The sequence below is a fragment of the Lethenteron reissneri genome, chromosome 72 (assembly GCF_015708825.2).
Source record: "Lethenteron reissneri isolate LAM-NWPU_2019-01 chromosome 72, ASM1570882v1, whole genome shotgun sequence".
Classification (NCBI taxonomy): domain Eukaryota; kingdom Metazoa; phylum Chordata; class Hyperoartia; order Petromyzontiformes; family Petromyzontidae; genus Lethenteron; species Lethenteron reissneri.
In genome coordinates this window covers 2,012,446-2,039,100 of record NC_083850.1, presented here as the reverse complement: position 1 = coordinate 2,039,100, position 26,655 = coordinate 2,012,446, and the positions used below count along the sequence as shown (strand labels likewise).

General features: G+C 50.9%; 1 protein-coding gene and 1 long non-coding RNA gene across 2 annotated transcripts in view; one reads left to right on the top strand and one right to left on the bottom strand.

The window, feature by feature from the left end:
• The window catches only part of LOC133361317 (zinc finger protein 91-like), a gene marked incomplete at its 3' end in the record, with an annotated part of 1,159,662 nt that overhangs the window by 483,243 nt on the left and 649,764 nt on the right, over nt 1–26,655 (bottom strand). The gene's annotated exons all lie outside the window — the stretch shown is intronic.
• The window catches only part of LOC133361300 (uncharacterized), a 34,834-nt gene that overhangs the window by 7,108 nt on the left and 1,071 nt on the right, over nt 1–26,655 (top strand). Inside the window, exon 2 of the long non-coding RNA XR_009757351.1 lies at nt 4,183–4,399. This is a non-coding gene — a long non-coding RNA (uncharacterized LOC133361300). The remainder of the gene's footprint in view (nt 1–4,182; nt 4,400–26,655) is intronic.

The window sequence follows — 26,655 nt, the reverse complement described above, 5'->3', positions numbered from 1 at the left end:
TCACGTAGAAGGGAAGTAATAAAATAATAAAAATAAAACATAATAAAATTATTCTCACGACGTTTCGGCCACAACGCAAGCAGCCGTCCTCAGGTGAAAACCAGGTCCGTCGAGGCGACAGAGTCTGAATGAAACAGCACACGAGCTTGGAGCATATATATAAGATGGGCGCCTTGACAAATGAATTTGCATATCAATAAGAATTTAGCATATTTATGGCAAATGCAGGAATGTGATTAGTACTACATATGCATGTGCATCAAAGGGAGCTGCAGTTGCTGCTGCTGCAGTTGCTGCTGCTGCAGTTGCTGCTGCTGCAGTTGCTGCTGCTGCAGTTGCTGCTGCTGCAGTTTCTGCTGCTGCTGCAGTTTCTGCTGCTGCAGTTTCTGCTGCTGCTGCAGTTTCTGCTGCTGCTGCAGTTTCTGCTGCTGCTGCAGTTTCTGCTGCTGCTGCAGTTGCTGCTGCTGTTGCAGTTGCTGCCTTATCCATTTTAATATAACACTATGTATTATTCTACCCACCCTAATGTGTATCACACTGCTATATATTTACTATACAATTACGACACCATACATTACTCTGCACACTGCACCATGCCAGTGAGTGGAACGCGGTCTGAAAGTCACCGTAAACGTGAACACAATCACTGCCAATGTGTTCCAGGAACACATTGGCAGTGAAATCAAACATGTACGCCTGGAACACATTGGCAGTGAACTCAAACACGTACGCCAAGCTCTTAAGGCTAATGGTTACTCCGACTACACAATCCGCAAGGCCATCACTCCAACCATCAAGAAGGATCCTGTTGAGGAGCCTTTCAAGACCATCACCTTACCCTACATTGCTGGGGTCACAAAAAAGATATCCAAAATCCTGATTAAACACAAGATCCAGGTCCGATTCAACACAGTACATAAAATCCGTGATCTGGTCCCGTCTGTAAAAGATGGGGTTCCAGACATACAGTACCCTGGCGTCTACAAACTAAGTTGCCTCTGTGGTAGCAGTTACATTGGAGAAACCAAACGACATGTCTCGGACCGCATCCGTGAACATAAAGCAGACCTGAAACACGGTAGGACAAACACCTCAGCCGTGGCAGATCACTGTTACAATTCAGTGGGCTCACATGACATTGACTTCTCCAAGACAGAGGTTCTCTGCAAGCCATCTGGCTATCATGAGAGATTCGTTCATGAGGCGATCCACATATACAAACACAGAGACAATTTCAACCGAGAAGATGGATTCTGGCTTAGCAATCATTGGAAGGACGTAATAAACCATTTCGGATCTTAACTGATTGTGTTCACGTTTACGGTGACTTTCAGACCGCGTTCCACTCACTGGCATGGTGCAGTGTGCAGAGTAATGTATGGTGTCGTAATTGTATAGTAAATATATAGCAGTGTGATACACATTAGGGTGGGTAGAATAATACATAGTGTTATATTAAAATGGATAAGGCAGCAACTGCAACAGCAGCAGCAACTGCAGCAGCAGCAGAAACTGCAGCAGCAGCAGAAACTGCAGCAGCTGCAGCAGCAGCAACTGCAGCAGCAGCAACTGCAGCAGCAGCAACTGCAGCAGCAGCAACTGCAGCAGCAGCAACTGCAGCAGCAGCAACTGCAGCAGCAGCAACTGCAGCAGCAGCAACTGCAGCAGCAGCAACTGCAGCTCCCTTTGATGCTGTTAATCCTGTATAATGCACATGCATATGTAGTACTAATCACATTCCTGCATTTCCCATAAATATGCTAAATTCCTCTTGATATGCAAATTCCTTTGTCAAGGCGCCCAGTTTATATATATGCTCCAAGCTCGTGTGCTGTTTCATTCAGACTGTCGCCTCGACGAACCTGGTTTTCACCTGAGGACGGCTGCTTGCGTTGTGGCCGAAACGTCGTGAGAATAATTTTATTATGTTTTATTTTTATTATTTTATTACTTCCCTTCTACGTGACTTTACCGAAAGAACCAAGAAGATGAATCCCTGCAGTCACGAAAGCTTTAAATCGAAACTTTACAAATAGCGAACTTAGGCTGCTGTATTGTTCAATATTGGCCTTCAGATCTCACTGATCCACCCTGCATGGCCAAATTACATCATGGCCATGGACGAATTTGTTGGAGTGATTCCTTCACTTGAACGTGGCTAAGATCATAGCCATTCTTAAACTCAGCAAGGATGCATCAGAGATCACAAACTACCACCATATCTCCCCCCTCCGCGTCGGTTACAAGCCAATGGAGCAGCTCCTGTTCCAAAGAATAAATCCTATGCTTAACAACATAGTTCCGAAAGAACAAGCCGGATTCCGAACTGGCAAAAATTGCTGCGCCCAGGTGCTAGCTTTAAAATGTTACATTCAGACCGGTTTTGAGCACTAGCTCAAAACAGGAGCAGCATTCATCAACCTCACCTCGGCGTATGATATGGTGTGGTGGAAGGGTCTCGTGCTGAAGCTCGCGACAGCTGTGCCTTGCCACCCAACTATCAGACTCATCACTGAAATACTGAGCGAGCGATGTTTCACCATTCACCTTTGTGAGGCTGCCAGCAGCCCACTAAATTTGAACAATGGACTACTGTGGGAATCTGTTCTTGCGCCAGTGCGGTTCAATCTCTACACCGACGAGATCCAAGCGACATCCTCCCGTAAGTTCACATACGTGGACGACATCGCATTTGCAACCCAAGCCCGGGCAATAGAGGACACTGGAAAAGTTATCTAAAAAGATCTCAAGATCTTCGTAGCACACTTCACAAATTGGCGCCTAAAACCAAATTCTTACAAGAGGGTCGTCTCCGTCTTCCATCTGAATAACAGGCAAGCCACGAAAACATTAAATATCAATTTCTGCATAAAACACTAACACACAACCACCACCCCAGGTACCCTAGATCGGAGGTTCAACTATGAGCACCACACTCTTTGGTTCTTTCGGTAAAGTCACGTAGGTATAAAATAAAATAAATCACGACGTTTCAATCGCAACACAAGCGGTCGTCCTACGGTGGAAAAAAGTATAATCCAGCAGTATGGATTCCTGCAGTCACGAAAGCTTCAAATCAAGTTATGAGCACCACCTTGAACAAACCAAAATGAAAACAAAAACATGAGCAAATGGTTTCCAGAAACTCGCGGAAACAACGTGGGGAAGCTACGCCTCGCACGTTGAAGATATCAATGCAGACCCCAGTCCACTCTCCAGCAGAGTATTGTGTTGCAGTTTGGGGTGCCAGTCCTCACACAAACCTCGTCGATCTTGATATCAACACTGCACTTCATATCATTAGCGGCACCTTCAAGTCCACTCCACTATCGTGGCTTTCCGTGCTGGTAGACATCACTCCAGCCAACATCCACCATGATGCCGCAACGATTCAGGGAGTGCAACAAGATCGTGGAAAACTTCGCCCACCAAGACATAAAGGTACCCCCCACGCCCTAGGCTTAAATCCAGGAAGCCATTCTGGATACCCACCGACTCTCTGGCAACCGAATATAAAGACACCGGATAGGTGGCTATGAACGTGACAAACAAAAACATCAATGAGGACCCAACCGTGGAAGTACTGGGATTATCTTTCTCGATGACTGTAAATCACGTTGAACCGCGCTCGGGCCCAGCGCAGGAGATGTGTGGCATACGCGTTGTTCCATGAAAGGAAAATCAAAGAGTCACCAAACTGCGACTGTGGTGAAGCCCAAACAATGAAACGCATCACGGACGAGTGCGTCATCAACGCACACCATGATGGTATCGCTGCAATCCATACAGCATCTAGTGCCGCCTTGGATTAGTGACTTGCTTACCTTACTCTCTATTTTGCACTCTAATTGTGTTTTGCGTATTGTGTTTGTTGTTGTAGCTTGCTGACCCGCCCAAACTGAACACCTGGGAAAAATAACTTCATAGCTCATCGGATTCCTCCCGTAGATGCTTATTCTGATATATCCACTTCCGAAACTCATATCTGGGCTTGCCTGAATAAAAAAAAGTCAAGGGAAACCATGCTAAGACATCGAACTCAATACCTACAAAAATCTGTTTTAATTGTGGAATGCTGAAGCCCAGTAACCCTCTTAGAGGGATTTAGATGAACTATATTCCTGTAAAGATAATTTTGCGATGCAAATGGATTATTAATGCGCATGTGTTCTGTCAATTTAGAATGCACAATTCAAGGACTCACAAGTCTCGAGCGGTGTGCAACAACTGGGCTACGTGATGTACGATGGACACTTGGACCTTAGGGATGGCTCCAGCTATCTGACACTCTATAACGTTACACGAGCACACGGTGGAAATTACTCATGTGTTATCAACACCACCGGCTCGAGAGGAACCGCAACTGGACGTCTTTGGATTACTTCACCCAGCACTACTGGTAAGAAGCCATCAACACGGCGTCGAAATTAATAGAAATTAAACTTAATGGAGTTACTGGTGCAACTCTTGCGCAATACTATTGCTTCTATTTTTTTATCGCATGTGGTCAAGCAATTCACTGTGGCTACCTTAATTGCTTTTGCTCTCTCTCTCTGCTGTACATACATTTTCCTTCACCCCTGTCATCGGAAATGCACGAACATTGAGGTATTGGGGCTCGTCCCATGTTTACAGGCCGGAAACGGCAGTGGAAATTCCACAGCATGACGGAAACGAGTCTATTTTATAAGATAACCACTGGCGATTCGCCCACAAAGTGGTACTCAATGTATCGTCACCAAATCTCAAAATATAACAAAATTTATATTTGTCCAGATTAAATAATTATTGGTCAAAGATGCCTGCATATTTTATTTTTTGTGATTAATTTGTGGATTGGTCACGTTCAGGAAAGAGAGAGCCGAGGGTATTTTCTCACACCCCTCCCAGCCGAAATCGTGCAAACGAGTAGCGATGTAGAAAGGAGGGATTTGAAATGTTGTACGATCCGAAGAAAAACATTGATTCAAATCTGTTGAAATATGACGTCACTGTGAGTTATGGCACGAGCATGGCGTCACGTGTGTGCATTTCCCTCAAACGGTGGTGTCATGTGTCTTTGGGTGGCGTGTGGATTTGTCTCCGGTCCCCCGGTTTTTCCCTCCACATTTAGAAACAACGTCACATGTTTAGAGTGCTTGTCTGCTGATATAAATTTCCACGTGATAAGCGATTTCGTGGAGCTATCATTTGTGGCCAGGTCGCTTCTTAAAAAGCGCTGAATAGCTCAGTAGGCCTTACCTAAATGCGTGATGCTGATTCTAAATGTGGAGGGAAAAGTCCAGGCGACCACGGGGAAAGATAGAGACACACATACTCCAAATATACAGCAGGCATCGTCAGGGTCGGGATAGAACCCACGACCTCCTGTATGCAAGTCAATGGAGATAACATCCCCGAGCCACCTTGGCGCCCCACACATTCGGGAATTTGATCAGCTCTTTATGTTCACTAATTTAATAATACAATTATTACGACCTTTATTACATTGGTGACAGAAGTGCTTCTTGAGACCGTTTGGACAATTATTAGAAAATGCCCAAGCACCTCAAGAAAAGAAACCCACCGGATCCTCCGTCGAATGAAGATGTCGAGGCGGACGAGGACGAGCTGCTGGGAGCCACGGGTCCTCTACCGCCGTCTGCCGCTCTCCCCGATGCCGCGCATCGACGACAGGCCGGCGAGGCGACGTCTCCGGCTGCGGATGAGGGGTGGCGTCGGGTGGCGGAGCAGATAGAGTCGCTCCGTGCGATCCTGCTAAATCTTGCAACGGCGGTCGCGTCATCAGCGGCCCTCGGTCGGCCGCGTGGATCTCACCCAAGGGCCGATGACCAAGATCTTCAGCGGGAAACGCCGTCCGCCATTACTCCTGCCGCGAAGGGGGTGGCCTCCATCTTGGGCAGGGCTGCTGCCACGGGGCTGCCGGACGCCATCTTGGGCAGGGCTGCTGCCACGCGGCCGCCGGACGCCATCTTTACGGAGCCGCGTGCTGCGCGGGGAGCGGGATCTGACATGCCCGAGGCCTCGGATATCTACCGCGGCCATCGCCTTCCTCAAATTAAAGAATTTGTCGTCGGGGGCGACTGGAGCGCGTTCACGTGGTGGTTCGAGTCAGCCTTTCAGTCGGTGCGATGGACGGAGGCAGAAGCGCTGGAGGCTCTGCCCACGCTATTGGACGATGTCTCCTTGGCAGTCTTCCGCTCCATCCCAGCGAGTAAGAAAAATACGCTGCGTGACACTTTCGCGGAAATGGCGGAGTTCTACGAGCCGCCGACGGCGGCTACCAGGAAATTCATGCAGCGGCGCCGAGGAGCGGATGAATCGCCCTTGGCCTACCGAGGGGGCGCTTGCCATGGCAGCCTACCCCGATTCGTCAGCCGATCTCCTGGATCCTCTCATCCTTTCTAGAATGATTGAGTTGTCCCAGGAACTTAATATATCATTACCGGTGTGCGGCCACGAACCGCTAACGTCTCGATGGGCGGTGCGCTGTTTGGATGCCAAGTTCAACCTCAAACGCTGGGACCAGATGGCTGCATGGTCGGGAGATCCTGGAATAGACGGGCCACCATTGGGATGGGCCCCACATCGTGTCGTCCACGGTTTCAACGACTTCAGCGACGACGAGGTGATGGCAGCCATTCCTCGCTGGGTCCCGAAACGCCGGCCGCGCAACCAGCATGACGGGGCCGGACGTCCACGAGTGGGGACCGGGGCGGCCGACCGCCGGGCGGCGACGGCCACATGTTTTAAGTGTGGCCGACGAGGCCATTTCGCCTGGGATTGCAGCTGCCGACTTCAACCCCCTCAGCTCCCGTCGGGCCGACTTCCATCTCCTCCACCAGAAGCGGATCCATGGCACCCTCGGGCAAGTCGGCACATATCAGACACCCGGCAGGTCTTGACACATCACGCATCCACTCGCACCCATGTTTGCACTCCTGAAGGGAATTGTGGGTCACCTGGGTCGATGCCACACTCAGTTACACAGTGGAAAAAATTGGCTCGAAGGGTGGTGGCAGCCGCGTCGGGGTCCTCAATGGTACGGGGTACTATCGATGGGATCGATGTCCGTATTTTGGTGGACACCGGCGCGTCTTCAACCATCATTTCCGATGTTATTTTTCATCTCCTGTCCATTCCTACGTCGCGGATCCGACCAGCTAATGATGCATGCGTTGCTGCGAATGGGGGTAGCATGGGTATTTTGGGGCGAGTAAATGTGCGCATTGCTATAGGGAATATCACCGCGGTGGGACCAGTTTTGATCTGGTGTTCATTGGCCGTCCCATGCTTATTGGGCACCGATTTCCTTCGTCGGATGCCCGTTAAAATAATCGTCGATCAAGGTTCTTTGGAAATGCCAGGGGGCAGTAGAATGTCCTTCCTGCCGTCCCTGCTGGGCCGTTCGCCCCCAGGAAATGCTGTTAACGCGATTGTTGCTGTCACAGTAGCAGTACCATCAGGATCACAAATGCTTATTCCGCTGCGTTACCGAAAGCGGTTGGAAGCCGTGGACGATGCGACGGGTGTGTTGTTGTCCCCGTCGAACTCTGTGGCAAAATCCTTTTCCCTAGTGGCGGCTCAAACTATCGTTCGTCCCAGCTGGCTCACGCCACTACCGATTTCACCAGCTTTGAGAGCGACCAACCCACAAAAATGGCCTCTGGCATGCCACGATCCGATCGCTCGGACGATCGATGGATCGCAGAATTGTGCGGGGAAAATACGTCCTTGTCGGCCACGCAGCGGAGCGCCTTGCATTCACTATGTCGGAGTACGCTGACGTTTTCAGTAAAAACGTTTTGGATTTGGGCCATACCACGCTCTTGTCGCACCATATCGACACCGGTGCAGCGGGACCGATTTGTATGCACCCGCATCGCATGAGCACGGCAGAAAGGGAACACGTGCGTGGCGCGGTGGACGACATGTTGGCGGCCGATATAATTTCGCCGTCCAACAGTCCTTAGGGCGCGCCGGTGGTGTTGGTTAAAAAGAAGGATGGCGGAACGAGGTTTTGTGTAGACTTCCGCCGATTGAATAAGATATCCGTGGCCGAGGCATACCCCTTGCCACGGATGGACGACTCATTGGACGCTTTGTCGGGGGCAAATTTCTTCTCTACCCTCGACCTGTCATCTGGGTTTTGGCAGCTCCCCCTCGATGACGCGTCCAGACCGAAAACGGCGTTCCGCACGCCGCAGGGCCTCTTTGAGTTTAACCACCTACCTATGGGCTTGAATGCAGCACCGGCGACGTTCCAACGCCTGATGGAACTGGTGCTAGCGGGGCTGCAGTGGGAAACGTGCCTCATATATTTGGACGATATCATCGTATTCAGTCGCACCTTCGAAGAACACCTCCAACGACGTGATGCGACGGGAATTGTTGGCAATCGTCCATTTTGTTCGCCAGTACCGGCTGTACCTGTATGGAAGGAAATTCCTTGTGCGCACTGACCATGCTGCCTTGCAATATTCTTTGAAATTGGAACAACCGTCCGGTCAATTGGTTCGGTGGTTAGAATCTCTGCAGGAGTTTTCCTTCAATATCACGTACCGCAAGGGTACTTGCCATGGAAACGCGGACGCTCTCTCTAGGTTGCCCGTAACTCCTCTCTGCGCCTGTCTGACGGGTATGCACCACTGTTGCCGCGCTGCCTACCGCGCCCTGTCCGGTCATGGGAGCGATGTCAAAGGATGAAGGCCAGGATGTACCCGTTGGCGCCGACAATACGTTGCATTTGCCGCACTTGGTGTGGCTATGCGAGCAAGAGGCTGATGCCTCTTTGGCTCTACTGTGGAAATTGGTCGGGAAACCGAGATCTCATTTGGCGGGATGGAAATGGCAGTTGTTTTGGGGGCCAGGCGGGATTACTGATGTGTACGGATGGGTTGTCGGACCGTTCACGCCTGGTTGTGCCGACGTCCCTTCGCCACGATCTGATCCGCGCGCTGCACGCCGACAAGCTGATGCACCTTGGCGTGCAGAAAACATTTGCCGCGATGCAGCAGGATTTCTTTTGGCCAGGCATGACAGCGGATGTCACTAACTTTATCCGGTCATGCAATGATTGTGCAAAGCGGAAACCGCCACGTCAAAATTATGTCCCGCCCCTATGATCGATCGAGGTGTCCCGTATTAATGAGCTGGTCGCTCTGGATATCCTGGGCCCGTTCCCTCCATCGGCTAGGGGATATAAATACCTTTTGGTCGGGGTCGAATACTTTTCTCGCTGGCCTATGGCCTGGCCTCTACCTGACCAAATGGCCTCATCCATCACCGAGGCTTTCTTGAATGGGTACGTTATGGATAAGGGAGCACCTGAAGGGCTGCTCACGGATCAAGGACGTAACTTCTCTAAATTGCTCAAAGACGTGTGCTCTGCCTTGGGTACAAAGAAAATCTGCACTTCCCCTTACCATCCGCAAACGGATGGCATGGTGGAACGACATAACCGCACGCTTTCGGCCATGCTTTGTCACACGGTGAGTGAAAAACAAACCGATTGAGACTTGCACATACCGGGCATCCTGGCGGCATACCGCATGGTTCCGTACGCATCCACAGGATATTCCCCATTTTTCCTGATGTATGGCCGTGAGAATGTACCCCCGATTGATGTGCAACTTGGTGCAGCGGGGAAACAACTGTCCCCTTCCTTGCTTGACCACGTGCGGGACTCACTTAAACGGGTTACGGAGGCGCGAGAGGCCACCAGATGTGCGACGGCCCGTACGCAGGCAAGGAACGAGAGGTGTGCGCATCGATCGCGAACTGACATGCCTTGGTCGGTGGGCGATATGGCATGGCTCCATTGCCCTCAGGTGCCAGTGGGTACGTCCCCTAAACTGCACAGGCTGGTGGACATTCGGAATCCCCAGAGTGTTCGAATCCAGTACGGCCAACGTCGTTGGTATGTTCATTCGTCGCGGCTCAAGCCCTATGTTGACCCGCATGCTGGCCCTTCATCCCCACTTGTTGACCTGCCAGGGTCTGGCGTGCGGATTGTGCCACTTGCCTCGCCGATTGCTCCCCAGCGGGGCTGTGTTCTACCCCCCGCAGACGCACAGATTTTGAAGGACGACGAGACCCCAGACGTTCCACCTCCAACGGGGCCTGTCCCAGACACAACGAAAACCGAAAATTCTTCTTCTTCTCCACTGCAACCACCTCCTGCTGAACAGTCGGCGAGGCAACCACGCGCGAGGGGAGGAGAGGGTCCGGCGTTGCGTACGCGGTCGAAGTCTCTCCCATTCGCTAATACTGTTGTCCTTGCGGTCTGTCGCCCTGGTGTTACTGCGCTATAGGGGCGCCCTAATGTTTGTCGGTTGTTTTAATGTTTTAATTCCTCTGCGCGTTGGTGCCTACTCCCCTTACCTTGTTAATGCGTCATGGACATCCTAAGATGTTATTCAAAGAGATTCGGGCTGTCACTCTTTTCCCAGCCGAGACGGCTGACTTTTTACACCAGGGGGGGGGGGGTGATGTAATGTGAGGATATATCCGGGTTGCTGATGGATCACACCTCGTTATGATGATTGGCTCTACCGGTCCTGGCCCATAGCCAATGGGGGGAAGTCTAGGGGCGTGGCCCTGACGTAATGGGAAGGTGACATCTGTAAGTAGAGGATTGGATCTGCTGGCTTTAGCCACAGCCAATGGAGGGACGAGTCAGGGGCGCGGTCCTGGGAATGTATGATGGAGTCTAGAAGATTCCATAGAGGTTAACCAGGATTGGTGGAAAGGTACCACGTGACCCGGGTATTAAAAGGGGTGGAGACGGACAACACGTGGTCAGATCTGGAACGAACGGAGGGTGAGGCCATGCTGGAGTGGGGTCCAGGCTGGCCACGTGGTCACGCGTGTCCCCTCTCTCTCTCTCCCTCTCACGCTGTCTGTCAGCAGCGTGAAGGAGTAAGATAGGAGTGTTGTGAACGAAAGACAAATAAAGACCGGATTCCAGAAGTCGCTTCCACGACCTTTATTACACAATAACTAGATTAAAATATCTTGATTTGAAGCTTTCGTGACTGCAGGAATCCATACTCTTTGGTTCTTTCGGTAAAGTCACGTAGGCAGAACTTTACTGAAAGAACCAGAGAGTATAGATTCAAATATAATTTTTCATACACATTTCATCTTAAAACGGCGTAATAAATGTCGCACAGTTTCCACACAGAAGTGCAGGAAACTAAAGTAATCCACTTGCTATACCACTGTACCCTTGCAAGTCAAGACATTGCGATTGCGATGCCCACGGATAACAATGAAGTTTCACGAATTTGTGTGATTCACCAACTGCCATAGTGCTGTGTTACAGGTGTAGAGGTGATACGCGCTGGGATTAGAGATCGTATGCCAGCGCGTAATGATTGGCTGTGTAGGTGGTGACGTGCGCTGACGGTGGAGGATCAGGGGTCAGCGCGGGGTCGTGGGTTACGGGGTACTGATTGGCTGTGGACGGGTGACGTGCTGAGAGGGAGTGATCGGGTGGCAGCGCGGTGTGATTGGTGGAGGAGTGTTAACACGCGCTGGGGAAAACGGATCGTAGAGAGAGTGCGTCGTGATTGGTTCATTAAGGAGCGATGCTCACGTTGAAGTACGCATCAGCTCCGCCTCTCGTGAGCAGGGGCTATAAAAGGGGATGCACACAGGCGTGAGGGCAGAGTGTAACCAGCGAAGAATGAAGACGGGGATGAAGACCTAGGGCCCTGCGGTACCTAGTCCCGCTGTCCTAACGGGACCGGGACTCTGTGTAACCCAGAGGCGAGTGTAGTGTGTGTAGCCAGAGGCGTAAGGTCTACACGAGCCGAATGCAGTGTATTGTGTAGCCAGGGACATAGGGTCTACACGAGTCGAGTGTATTGTGTAGCCAGGGACATAGGGTCTACACGAGTCGAGTGTATTGTGTAGCCAGGGACATAGGGTCTACACGAGTCGAGTGTATTGTGTAGCCAGAGGCGTAGGGTCTACACGAGTGAAGGGTATCGTGTGTAGCCAGAGGCCTAGAGTTTACACGAGAGTAGTGGAGTGTGAAGTCGGAAGAAAGGAGACTACACGTTGTATTTTGATACGTAAAGATTTAATAAAAGTGTGTTCCCGTCAAGAAGTTCCTGCCGTCAATTCCCATACTTCAACTGGCGTCAGAAGTGAAACGGTCTTCCAAGCATGGATACAAGGAGGAACCGTCGGACCCACGGGATTGACCACGGGGACAACCTCGACGACGTGGGTCAACTGGCATCGGGGGGTGAGGAAGAGGAGTTTCCCACGGGGCAGGATCCGCCGACGGCGCCGGACGAGCCACGGGGGACTGACGCCGTGCTTCGCGAAGCGCACTCCCGTCTGGCGGAGCTGCTGCTCGCCGCCGCGTCCATCTTGGCGGAGATCAGCTCGTCGGGAGGAGCGGGAACGGCGGCCGACGTTCTGCAGGGTCGCCCTGCAGATTCCCGCCAAAACGATTTGGCGATGGCCGCCATTTCATCTGCACCGACTTTTGGCGGGAACGGCCATCACCACGTGGCAGCGGTTCTCCATGCGCGCCCGCTGACGTCACCAACGCGCGCGGCGGACCGCCATCACACACCCGCCGATGGGGCCGCCATCTTACACACCGGCGGGGCGGCAGAGAGGAAGCACGAGGAGGAGGACGACTTCATTTTTCAGCAGCGCCTTCCCACGTTGTCAGCCTTCAAGGCGGAAGGCGGGGATTGGAGCCAATTTCAGCGCAGATTTTTGGCGCATCAGGAGATGTCCGCCTGGTCCGACGCTACGGCACTGCGGGCACTGCCTGCCATGCTGGATGACAACGCGCTCGCGGCCTTCACGTCCGCACGCAGGTCGGACCGCTCCACGCTCAAAGATGCGCTGGCTCTCATGGCCAAGGTCTATGGTCCTCCCTCCGCGTGCCGCCATCATTTTTATGCAAGACGGAAGGCGGACACGGAGACCGTGCTCGCCTACCGCACGGCGTTGCTTGCTCTCGCCGACGCCGCGTTCCCTCGTATGGACGAGGAGGGCCAAGATGCCATGGTTTTGGAGCAGCTGCTCAAGTTGGCGCAGGACCTGGGGGTCCCCATCAACACGGCCGATGAGACCGATATTTCATCCTTACGGGTCGCCACAAGCATACAAGCGCACGAGGTCCTTCAACGTAAACAGGGAGTCGTCTGCAACGCTGCCGTGGCCTCAACTCCGGGCCCAGTTGTCACCGTGCCCCAAGTCGTCAGCCCACGAGAGGAGGCGTTCATCGCGGGACGACCGGGGGACTGGAGATCGGGGGGTCGTTCGCCTCTGCGAGCGGCCCGCAAGCTGGAGCAACCGAGATCTCCGACGACTGTCATCACCTGCTATAACTGCGGCCTCCGGGGCCACGTGGCCTCCGGTTGCCGCGCCCCACGTCAGCGCGCCATGGGACCTCGGCTGGACGACGACCAAGGCCCCAAGTCGTCCCTGCAAACCCCGGCAAGTCGCGGCACCTCACATGCTCGGCCCGCATACTCGGCACATATGGGTCGTCGCGTTGCGGCGGGGGAGAGCCGAGTAGAGTTCGGGGATTCGGTTCAGAGAGGGCGATTCGGCCGGGACCGGGGAGACATTAAATGGTCGGAGTTGGGGCACAGAATAGTGGCTGCCTCAGCGGGTTCATCCGTAGTTACCGGATCTATTGATGGGGTCGAGGTCAGGGTGTTAGTGGACACGGGGGCATCGGCGACTATTATATCGGATCTCATTTATAATATTCTCCCTGTACAATGTCGTCCGCTTCTTCCGGTGGATGTGCCATTTTACGCCGCTAACGGGGGATCCTTGGGCATTATCGGTCAGATTAGGGCATCCATTTGCATTGGTGATATCAAATTGTCGGGACCCGTTTTTGTTTCGTCCTCCCTGGCGGTCCCTTGTCTATTGGGCACTGATTTTTTGGCAAAAATGCCCATCAAAATTCTCATTGATCAGCGTTGCATTGAACTACCATCGGGTCGCCGTATTTCATTTTTGACGAGCCCTAATGAAATTCGGACGGCGTGCGCTACCATACAGGCGTTAGCGACACAGACCGTGCACGTGCCCCCGGGTTCACAAATGTTAATTCCCCTCCGGTTGCGGAAGCCATGGGTGAAGGAGGCCTCGGAACAGGGCATGCTTTTGGGTCCTTCTAATAGGGCTGTTGGAGGTCTCGATTTGTCGGTGGCTCACACTTTGGTGGGGGCTGACAGGGATCCGTTTGTGATGGTTTTAAACGCTGGGGCGTGGCCAGCCGTCATTCAGCAGGGCACCGTGCTAGCTCACGCGGCGCGGGTCCCTGCGGAGGAGAGGCTGGTTGCGCAGGCGGATCCGAGTCCCACGAAAAACGTTACATTGAAGGAGGACCTCGATTGGGTTGATTCGCTGTGCGCGGACTCTGACGATTTATCAGCGGTACAGTTGGGTGCGCTGCGCGGGTTGCTCATTGAATTTTCGGATGTCTTCAGTAAACATAAGTATGACATTGGGTGCACGGACCTGCTACGCCACCACATTGAAACGGGCGATGCGGCACCGGTCAGGCAAAATCCCTTCCGACTGAGTCCTGCTGAGAAGGAACATGTTCAGTCGGCAGTTAACGATATGCTAGAAGCCGACATTATTTCGCCTTCCTCCAGTCCTTGAGGAGCGCCTATTGTGCTCGTTAAAAAGCAGGACGGGTCCCTGCGATTTTGCGTCGATTTCCGTCGCCTGAATAAGATCTCTGTGGCCGACGCGTATCCGCTCCCCAGGATGGACGAGTCTCTCGACGCATTGTCTGGTGCGCGATACTTTTCGACTCTTGATTTATTATCCGGATTCTGGCAGTTGCCACTCGACGAAGAGTCTAAGCCTAAGACCGCATTTCGGACTCCAGGGGGCCTGTTTCAGTTTAACCGGTTACCCATGGGACTTCACTCCTCTCCGGCGACGTTTCAGCGTCTTATGGAATTGGTTTTGTCGGGCTTGCAGTGGGATACGTGCCTCATTTACCTTGACGATGTCATTGTTTTCGGTAAAACGTTTGAAGAACACCTCCAGCGATTGAGGGGGGTGTTCTTGCGAATGCGATCGGCTAAATTAAAGTTTAAACCGGCCAAATGCCACCTTTTTCGTAAATCCGTGAGGTACTTGGGTCACATTGTCGACTCTTCGGGGATTTCTACCGATCCTGCGAAGACGGACTGTGTCAGTTCGTGGCCAACGCCCACGTCAGTGTCAGACGTACGCAGTTTCATCGGTTTTGCTTCATATTATCGCCGATTCGTTGAGCACTTTGCCACCATTGCAAAACCCTTGCATGCTCTAACGGCGAAAGGAGTGAAGTTCCGATGGGGACCGGAGGAGGAGGCTGCATTCTGCTCCCTCCGGGACGCCTTGGTTAGGGCCCCACCCTTGCGCTATCCGGACTTCGCGAGTCCCTTCTTGCTAGACACGGACGCTAGCAACACGGGCATTGGGGGAGTGCTGTCCCAAGTCGTTGGAGGGGTCGAACGAGTGGTCGCCTATGGTAGCAGGGTGTTGTCGCCGGCAGAGCAGCGCTACTGCGTCACCCGTCGCGAACTGCTTGCCATTGTTTTTTTTGTACAACAATTCAGGCCATATCTCTATGGTCGTCATTTCACGGTCCGGACGGACCACGCGGCGCTCCAGTATTCATTGCGGGTCGCCCAGCCCTCGGGCCAATTGTCGCGGTGGTTGGAAGTCCTCCAGGACTATCAGTTCACGACTACGTACCGTAAAGGCTTGCGACATACAAATGCCGATGCCCTGTCGCGGTTGTTGCCTTGTCACAAATGTGCGTGCTTATCGGGATCGGCGCGCTGTAAACCGCCGGTTACGGAAGGTAGGGAGGCGTTGGTTGCGGCCGCGAGCACACCAATTGGGGATGGTCCCGCTACCCCTGGGGGTCAGGACTCGCTGCTCTCAATGTCATTGATTGAGTGGGGCCGTCTCCAAATGGCGGACAGCTCCCTGCTGGCATTGCGCCGCAAGACGGGGGGTTCCGAAGGTAACCACGACCGAACTGGCTCCTACGAGCTTAAGCAAGGCCTATTGATGAGATGGGACAGTTTGTCCCGGCGGCATGCGATTGTGGTGCCTGCTGCTGTGAGGGGGAAGGTTGTCTTGGCCGCACACGAACGCCTCTTGCATTTGGGAGTTAACAAAACGCTTGCCCTGCTTCAGCGTGACTATTATTGGCCGGGAATGGGGGGTGACGGGGTGAACATTCTGAAGGGTTGTGTTGAGTGCGCCAGACGGAAACCACCGCCTGTGCCAGCTAATCCACCGCTGCAATCCATCCAGGTCTCGCGCACTAACGAGCTCGTTGCACTCGACATTCTGGGGCCTTTTCCGGTCACGCCTAGGGGTAATAAGTACCTGTTGGTGGGGGTCGAATATTTTACCCGGTGGCCTATGGCGTGGCCACTCGCCAACCAGTCGGCGGCGGCTGTGACGGACGCCTTTGTCCAGGGCTACGTCCTGGACAAGGGGGCTCCCGAACGCTTGCTGACTGACCAAGGGAAGAATTTTTCGAGTAAATTACTGCAAGAGGTGTGCGACCTGTTGGGTACCAAGAAGGTGCGTACCTCCCCGTACCACCCGCAGACGGACGGGATGGTGGAGAGGCTTAACAGGACATTGACTTCTATGTTGTGCCAGCAGGTGTGTGAGGCACATGTTGATTGGGACCTGCAGGTCCCTGGGGTCCTCGCCGCGTATAGAATGGCCCCCCATGCAGCTACGGGATTTTCCCCGTTTTATCTGATGTACGGTCGGGAAGCCGACCCGCCCATGGAAACGCAGCTGGGTCTGTCCGCACCACGAGCAAATTCGAAATTGGCAGAGCATATTAAATTTAATATTCATAAGCTGACAGAGGCAAGGGAGGCCGCACGGCTTAATTCACGGGCTCGCCAAATTGCAAACGAGCGGTTGCGGGCACGGAAGGTGTCCGTGCACAATTGGGAACCAGGTGACAGGGCCTGGCTGCATTGCCCGCAGGCACCTTTGGCTACGTCGCCTAAATTGTTGAAGCCGTGGCGGGGACCCGTGGAGGTCGTGCGGGTTGCACGCCCCCAGTGCGTTCAGATAAAATGGGGAAAACGCCGTTGGTACGTCCACCCCTCCCGACTGAAACCGTTCTCGCCTCCGTATGGCCTCCCCTTGTGTCATGAGGGCCGAGCATGTGACGTGACCAGCGACCCTGAGGGGGAATTGTCTTTGCCTGCTCCTCACATGTCTCCGCCTGATCCGCTCCCAGGTGTCTCGGAACTGACAGCTGCCGACCACCGGCGGCCGGATCTTGAGCAGCCGGAGCCACCGGACGGTCGCCAACGTCCCGTCCCATACGACGGACCGGCCAGACGGACTCGCGCTAGGTCGCGCTACTTTGTGTGACCTGCCACGTGAGGAGTCGAGGCAGCCGGAGCGCCTCGGCACTGCGTTTAGTCACAGAGACACTTGGCGCGTTCGGTTTCCGGTGTTCGCTTTTAGTGTGTTCGTTTTCCGGTGTTCGCTTTTATTGTGTTGTTCGTCGGGCTGTATATTGCTTCATATTTAAGTGTTGTGTTGTGTTGTTGTTGTTGCGTTACGGGGCACACTGAGAGGTGGAGTTTCTTTGTTACTGCATTGACGTTAGGTTGTGTTGTTGGTTAACAGCCGGGCCGGCTGCAAGCTATGTGGGAGGGGGTGATGTAGAGGTGATACGCGCTGGGATTAGAGATCGTATGCCAGCGCGTAATGATTGGCTGTGTAGGTGGTGACGTGCGCTGACGGTGGAGGATCAGGGGTCAGCGCGGGGTCGTGGGTTACGGGGTACTGATTGGCTGTGGACGGGTGACGTGCTGAGAGGGAGTGATCGGGTGGCAGCGCGGTGTGATTGGTGGAGGAGTGTTAACACGCGCTGGGGAAAACGGATCGTAGAGAGAGTGCGTCGTGATTGGTTCATTAAGGAGCGATGCTCACGTTGAAGTACGCATCAGCTCCGCCTCTCGTGAGCAGGGGCTATAAAAGGGGATGCACACAGGCGTGAGGGCAGAGTGTAACCAGCGAAGAATGAAGACGGGGATGAAGACCTAGGGCCCTGCGGTACCTAGTCCCGCTGTCCTAACGGGACCGGGACTCTGTGTAACCCAGAGGCGAGTGTAGTGTGTGTAGCCAGAGGCGTAAGGTCTACACGAGCCGAATGCAGTGTATTGTGTAGCCAGGGACATAGGGTCTACACGAGTCGAGTGTATTGTGTAGCCAGGGACATAGGGTCTACACGAGTCGAGTGTATTGTGTAGCCAGGGACATAGGGTCTACACGAGTCGAGTGTATTGTGTAGCCAGAGGCGTAGGGTCTACACGAGTGAAGGGTATCGTGTGTAGCCAGAGGCCTAGAGTTTACACGAGAGTAGTGGAGTGTGAAGTCGGAAGAAAGGAGACTACACGTTGTATTTTGATACGTAAAGATTTAATAAAAGTGTGTTCCCGTCAAGAAGTTCCTGCCGTCAATTCCCATACTTCACAGGCATCAGAATCTGTATTTATACTGCAGGAGGAGTCCAATGAGCTATGAAGATCTTTTTCACAGATATCCAGTAGGCACGGGGTAAAAACGTTACAACAACAAACAGTACAAAAACACGACAGTAATGCAAAGTACAAGCAAGGTAAACAAATCACACAAACACAACTACAACTGAACCAACCCCATCCTACCAGGCAAAGCCCACTGAAGTATTCACTAATTTTTCAGAAAAAGTGGCTTATCATGTGGAAATTTACAGCAGAAAAATAATCACGCATAGCCATAATAGGAAATCAACTGATCGTCCTAAGGGGGGAATGCAAAAAAACATGGCATTTCCACCACTGCAATAGAGTGACATGCATCGCTCGCTTGAGCTGGGATGCATGGAGACTGTGAGCCAGTTTAACACGTATTTAGGACTTGAGATAACACGCGCCATGCGTTTGGTTGTAATGCGAACATGCAGCGGACAGTGGGGGTAACTGGGGACACGGACAGTAGGCGTGCCCATAAAGTTGTTGTTGCGCTAATTAAGGGGTGAGGTCATTAAGAGACGCCACAGGTGTTAAGGGTAACTGAGGACGCAGGCCGGTGATTGGTCGAGAGGGTGAGTGGTCGAGACAGGCGCCGGGGTGTCTACGACAACAACATCACGTGAGGCTGGCGGGGAATGACATAATTAATTGGGGCTAATTGGTTCGGGGATAAAGGCAGAGAGCGTATGGAGATACGGGAGTCATTGTTAGTGTTGGAGTCGCAGTTGGAGTTAGCGTTGGAGTTGGTGCCTGGGACAAGAGTGTATAGTACAGGGTAACAGTGGACAATAGTGTAGCAGTGGACAAGAGTGTATAGTATAGGGTAGCAGTGGACAAGAGTGTATAGTATATGGTAACAGTGGACAAGAGTGTATAGTGGGAGGTAGCAGTGGACCATGAGAATACAGTATACGGTAGCAGTGGAGAGAGAGTACGAACGGAGTAGCAAGGATGGAGCGAGTAGAGCGTAGGAGCAGCAGAGTAACGGACCTTGGTGGAGAGAGAGAGAGCGCGAGCGAAGCGGCGAAGCGAAGCGAAGCGGCGAAGTGAAGCGAGCGAACGGAGGGACATTGAGTGGGGTTGATGAGGAATTGTACATTGAAGAGTATGGAGGAACATTGAATGATGCTGTCGGAGATGTGAACTATATACGAAACTAGCTGTACTACCCGGCTTCGCCCGGGACTTGTATCCACCACGGCCGGCCGCCTTTGTCTCCCCAGTGGCGATGTTAATACGCCACACCAGTTACTCGTTTGAGGCTGAGTCGACCTAGGGGAGGTTCAAATAATCTTGACCGGTGGTGGCCATGAGCGGGAATCGAACTGGGTTCGCCGGGTTGGTAGCGCAGCGTAGCGTTAACCACTACACCCACCGCTCCTCACACACACAGACGCACAGATACACACACAGACACACACACAGACACACGCAGACACACACAGACAGACACAGACAGACACAGACACACAGACAGCACGCTAACCACTACACTACCGCTCCCCACACACCACACACGCACACACACAGACACACACACAGACACACACACAGACACACACACACAGACACACACACACAAACAGCACGCTAACCACTACACTACCGCTCCCCACACACCACACACGCACACACACAGACACACACACAGACACAGACAGCACGCTAACCACTACACTACCGCTCCCCACACACCACACACACACACAGACACACACACAGACACACACACACAGACACACACACAGACACACACACACAGAGACACACACAGGCAGCACGCTAAGCACTACACTACCGTTCCCCCTACACAACACACGCGCACACACACAGACACACACACACAGACACACAGACAGACACACACACACAGACACACAGACAGCACGCTAACCACTACACTACCGCTCCCCACACACCACACACGCACACACACAGACACACACACAGACACACACACACACACAGGCAGCACGCTAAGCACTACACTACCGTTCCCCCTACACAACACACGCGCACACACACAGACACACACACAGACACACACACAGACACACACACAGACACACACACACAGACACACACACAGACACACACACACAGACACACAGACACACACACACAGACACACAGACAGCACGCTAACCACTACACTACCGCTCCCCACACACCACACACGCACACACACACAGACACACACACACAGACACACACACACAGACACAGACAGCACGCTAACCACTACACTACCGCTCCCCACACACCACACACACAGACACACACAGACACACACACAGGCAGCACGCTAAGCATTACACTACCGTTCCTCCTACACAACACACGCGCACACACACAGACACACACACACAGACACACAGACAGACACACACACACAGACAGCACGCTAACCACTACACTACCGCTCCCCACACACCACACACGCACACACACAGACACACACACAGACACACACACACACAGGCAGCACGCTAAGCACTACACTACCGTTCCCCCTACACAACACACGCGCACACACACAGACACACACACAATACACACACATACACACAGACATACACATACATACAAACACGCACATACATACACACAAACACATACACAATACACACATACATACAGACACACACATACATACACACAAACACATACAGACACATACATACACACATACATACAGACACACAGACATACACATAAACACATACACACATAGTCATGACCCGGCTTTGCCCGGGACTTGTATCCACCATGCCCGGCCGCCTTTGTCTCCCCAGTGGCGATGTTAATACGCCACACCAGTTACTCGTTTTGAGGCTGAGTCCCTCCCTCGCCACTCTGCCTCCCTCGCCACTCTGTAGAGGACGTGAAATTTGTATGAATTTACCTCAGAGTGGCGTGTTGGGTGTCGAGGCCTAGCACCGTGCAGAGCCTCCCGCCTTGCCTGATTTTCCCACCCGGCGAACGCTGGGTACGGGTGCCGGTCCCCCCCCCCCCCCCCCCCCCCGCGCTATTAAAAATGGCGTCCACCCCGCGGAGAAAAGTTGCTACTCGTTGCCAGGGGCAACCGCCGTCCAATGAAAGCGGCGAAGGCGTCGTTAGCTGTTGCCAGGGGCAACCGCCGTCCAATGAAAGTGCGTATGGTCCGAAATCCACACACATACACAGACAGACAGACATGCACGATTTTATATATATGGATAAAAGGAACGAGAAAGGTGTCAGTTTTGTACCAGTTTAAAGGGTAAAAACCTACTACTATATTTTCCCACTGGTAAAGGAGGTCTCATAGTGTAAATGCTTACCCGAGCTCTCAATACTCTGATAGTGCACTGTTTTTGAGTAGTATGCCTTTTGGCGTCATCTGGTCCAACACCAATGGAGACTAGGCTCTAAGGAAAGTTGTCTCGGGTGTGGACCAATCAACTTCAAGGACAGTGCATATCATTTCCATTATCAGAGTTGTTTCTTTTTTCCTCTTGGTTTTTTCGGTAAAGTCACGTAGAAGGGAAGTAATAAAATAATAAAAATAAAACATAATAAAATAATTCTCACGACGTTTCGGCCACAACGCAAGCAGCCATCCTCAGGTGGAGAACAGGTCCGTCAAGTAGACAGAGTCTGAATGTCACGCTCCAGGCTTGGAGCGACTAATTATGCTGGGATGGAGGTGCAAAGAGCGTCTTGACAAAATAATTTGCATATCAAGAGGAATTTAGCATATTAATCAAAATTGTTTCTTTTTGTTTGCATTTTGACTGCTTGTGTTGCGGTTATTGCAAACATGATGCCTTGTATAAAGGTGTCAGTTTTGTACCAGTTTAAATGGTAAAAACCTACTACTATATTTTCCCACTGGTAAAGGAGGTCTCATAGTGTAAATGCTTACCCGAGCTCTCAATACTCTGATAGTGCACTGTTTTTGAGTAGTATGCCTTTTGGCGTCATCTGGTCCAACACCAATGGAGACTAGGCTCTAAGGAAAGCTGTCTCGGGTGTGGACCAATCAACTTCAAGGACAGTGCATATCATTACCATTATCAGAGTTGTTTCTTTTTGTTTGCATTTTGACTGCTTGTGTTGCGGTTATTGCAAACATGATGCCTTGTATAAAGGTGTCAGTTTTGTACCAGTTTAAAGGGTAAAAACCTACTACTATATTTTGCCACTGGTAAAGGAGGTCTCATAGTGTAAACGACCAATATCATCCATATTACAGTTATTTTGGGTTAGATCTCGTAAATATATACAAATGTGTCGTTAATCCCGCCACCACCCGACACAACTAGCCAAATCTGGCTGTTGCTTGATGAAGGTAGTTGTGCGTAGGCAATTACAAGTAGAACTGTTCATATATATGAAAGGGTGCTTATAATTAGCTCATATATATGAAAGGGTGCTTATAATTTGGCCGTGAAAAAAAAGACAAAAGTCATCCAATGCACTTGACGACCACAGGATACCAGCTCTGCCGTTACATGGGTCAACAATGTCCGTGTCCCCAATTGAGCCACCGGGATTGGGTCAAACAATTTGCTACTGTAATGTAGCAGCAGCTATGACAACGTTGGGAAACAAAGCAGCCAAAACAACGAAAGTTCTGAGAATGGTGAATGAGATCACAGTAGGGACATAGAATGTGAGAACACTATGGGCAACAGGACAGTTAGAGCTGCTAATAAGGGAATATAAAGATACAGGTACGGCATCCTCGGACTCAGAAATGGATGGACAAGAATATGGGAGCTAAATTGGGGGTGAAGCGATCTGGTCAGGGGAAGATAAAGTGTACACTTGACGGGTTCTTGTTGAATGGAAAACTCAAAGCCTCATCATTGGGATATAGTCCAAGAGTTATTGTAGCGAGATTTAATGGACAAGCCATACATTTCGGTCATCCAAATATATGCACCATCAGTGCAGTGGAGGATATTGAAAAGTTCTATGAAATGCTGTAAAGCACGTTAAAGGAACTGCCTAAAAGCAATATTAAGATAATTGTGGGAGACTTTATTGCAAAAATTAGGAAGGATAACACCGGATTGGAACGCATCAAGCGAATGTATGGACGTAGAGAAATAAATGAAATAGGTAAAAAACCGCTAGAATTTGCTTCAAAACATGAGATGCTCATATATTAGACGAATACATGCAGAAATACTGCAGAAAATGGACATGCAGGGCACCAGATAGAAAACATAGGAATGTGATCGATCTGGTAATGATCGATAGACGCTGGAAAACATCAGTTCGACTATACAGAACATTCCAAGGAGCTGATGTGTCTTTGGACCACAGCTTGGTACTATGCAACTTACGACTAAAAATAAAAAGGTATATCTAGAATGCAATATGATACGAAGAGGAACACAGAGTCACTCGAACTAGGAGATAAGGAGGAAATATGAAGAAGAAAGATCGAGTAGAATCAGGGGGCAGAAATAGAACACCTTAGCATAGACACCAAGGCATTATCACTAATGAAGATAGTGGAGAAAGCTGTAGAAGCATGAATACCCTTAGTAGTAAAACCCAAAAAAATGTAAATAGCACAAGAATCGAGCAAAAATAAGGCTAAAGATAAAGGAATAGCAGGAGATGGTGACGAAGTACAAAAAGCTATGCAATGAAGGACATTAGCAATGAAGGGTGAGCAGGAAGGGTGGGAAAAGCAATGTAGCGTCTTATAATACTACGCTGGAAAATACAAGACCAGAGAGGTCTACAAACTCGTCAAGAGCACAAATAGGAAGTGGTAACCACAGCAAACAGCGATAAAAGATGGTAAGATCTTGATGGACAAAAAAAAAATACATGGACTGAGTATTGCAGCGATTTGTATAGAGAATAGAATTGGTGAATGAACTAGAAATTATAGCCCTACCACCAGGAGATGAAGAAAACGATAAATTATCGTATGACGAAATTGAAAATTCAATAAAACATCTGAAGAAGAACAAAAGTCTCAGAGTGGGCATGTGCGGAAAAATGATAAAAGCTGGAGGGGAAGGATTTGTAAAACAAATCCACGAGCTATGCAAGCAAGTATGGAGAGAAGAAAAAATACCAGAGGAGTAGACAAAATCCATATTTGTGATGATACCCAACAAAGGAAATCTCACCGATGGTAAAAATTACAGAACCATCGCACTAATAAGCCACATGAGGAAAGTATTCTTGATAATACTATTAAATAGATTCAAAGCACAGGCTGAGGAATGTTTGGTGGATGAACAGCCAGAGTTTAGGAAATATAGGAAGAGTACATAAGGCTCATATCAGAAAAAGACTAGGCTGGTTTACAGCTGTTTCATAGATTTCTAGACAGCATTAGATTCCAGCAAGCAAGATATAACATGGTCAACGTTAAGATCATCCAGAGTACGGAAAAGTCTGACAGATTCTGCAGGATATAGGTGAAAGGTCAAAGTCGTCATTAAAAGTTGTACAGGAAGAATTAAAATAGGTATGAAACAAGGAAATTCACTGTCACCAAACAACGTTGTCCCGTACTCGAAAAGAGTTATTGTAAGGAATATCTGTGCAAGGACTAATAAAAAATATACCTGAGATTCGTGGATGACATGGAAGAAAGCTGAATTGTACTGCAGGAAAGTGTTCATATGCAAAGTTAAGAAAAATTACAAGACTGAGGAATAACGTGAAAAAGACAGGCGATGATGTTCGGAAGGAAGGAAATTGAGAATGAAGAAATAATAGAAAGCAGCATGATTATGAATGTCAAGGAATTTGAATTTTAGAGAAGTCTACTGACATAGGACAACCACTGCATGAAAGACAAGAGCGATGATCGCAAAGGCTAAATGAGTAATTGCAGGATGCAAAAACATCTGGAGAAGAAAATCTGCTACAAGAAAAACCTGATCATCTTAAGAACACACGAGGTCAGTACAGCCTTGTATGTCTGCAAGACATGAACATTGAAAAAGACTGACCGAGAAAAGATATTGGCATTCGAAATGTACTATGGAAGGATACTGCATCTAAAGTAGATCTACAGTGACCAACGTAGACAAAAGAAAAATGTTGTTCATAGAAGACCTGATGCAGGCAATGATGAGAAGGAAACTGTCACTTTTTGGACACATATGTAAGATGGACAATAACAGGAACATTTAAAGTGTGCTCAGAAGAATGGAAGTAACCTGAAAAAGAAGAAGAGCGAATAGAGAATGTAATGACGTCATAAAATATTCGTGCCAGAAAGATGTGCCACTACCTGAGCATATTGGCACAAGACAGAAGAAAGTGGAAACACATGACGAAATGTGAAGTGGAAACCGAAAGACTATCTGCCCATGGACGGTGATGGTGGTGAAGGTTATATTTATTAGTAATTGATCTCACACGGAGCGTATGAACTCGATAATTCACACTGATACAGATTGCTTTTGATGTGATGGATAATAGCTTAACCATTCCAAACCTCTTTTCCACTGTACAACTGAGCCAAACTGGGGCCATGCTGAGCCAGCCTGGAACAGCTCAGGAGGCACCAGGTCTTTTCAACTGCAGAATCTGAGCCGTGTTACCAACATCATATGCAAATGTAATGCGAGCGTAAATGGGCAGGCCGGATGTGACGAGCCGAGAGGGAGGAGTCAGGGTCACGTGGGGGAGAGGTTATAGGATGGGGACAGGAAGACATCTGGAGCAGTCGAGGGAGTGAAGAGGGAGACCACGTTGGGTGGTCGCCTTGCCCTCAGCTTGGAGGCTGATGGGGCTCACCAGACGGCGCCAGCCAGCAGGGTGAGGAGAGAGCAGAGTGCGCGGGGCGCACAGGGTGTGCGAGGTTGCTCGGAGCAGCAGAGTAGCTGCAGAGCTAGCGGAGGGCTAGCACAGGGCGTGCGAGGTTGCACAGAGCAGCAGAGTAGCCGCAGAGCTAGCGGAGGACTAGCAGGGGGTGCGAGGTTGCACAGGCAGCAGAGTAGCTGCAGAGCGGAGCAGCAGGGTAGCTGCAGAGTACGCAGGGCGCAAGGAGAGACGACGCTGGACCGAGGAGGAGGCCAGTGGGGTGAGCGGAAGACGAACACAAATAAAGGACCAACGG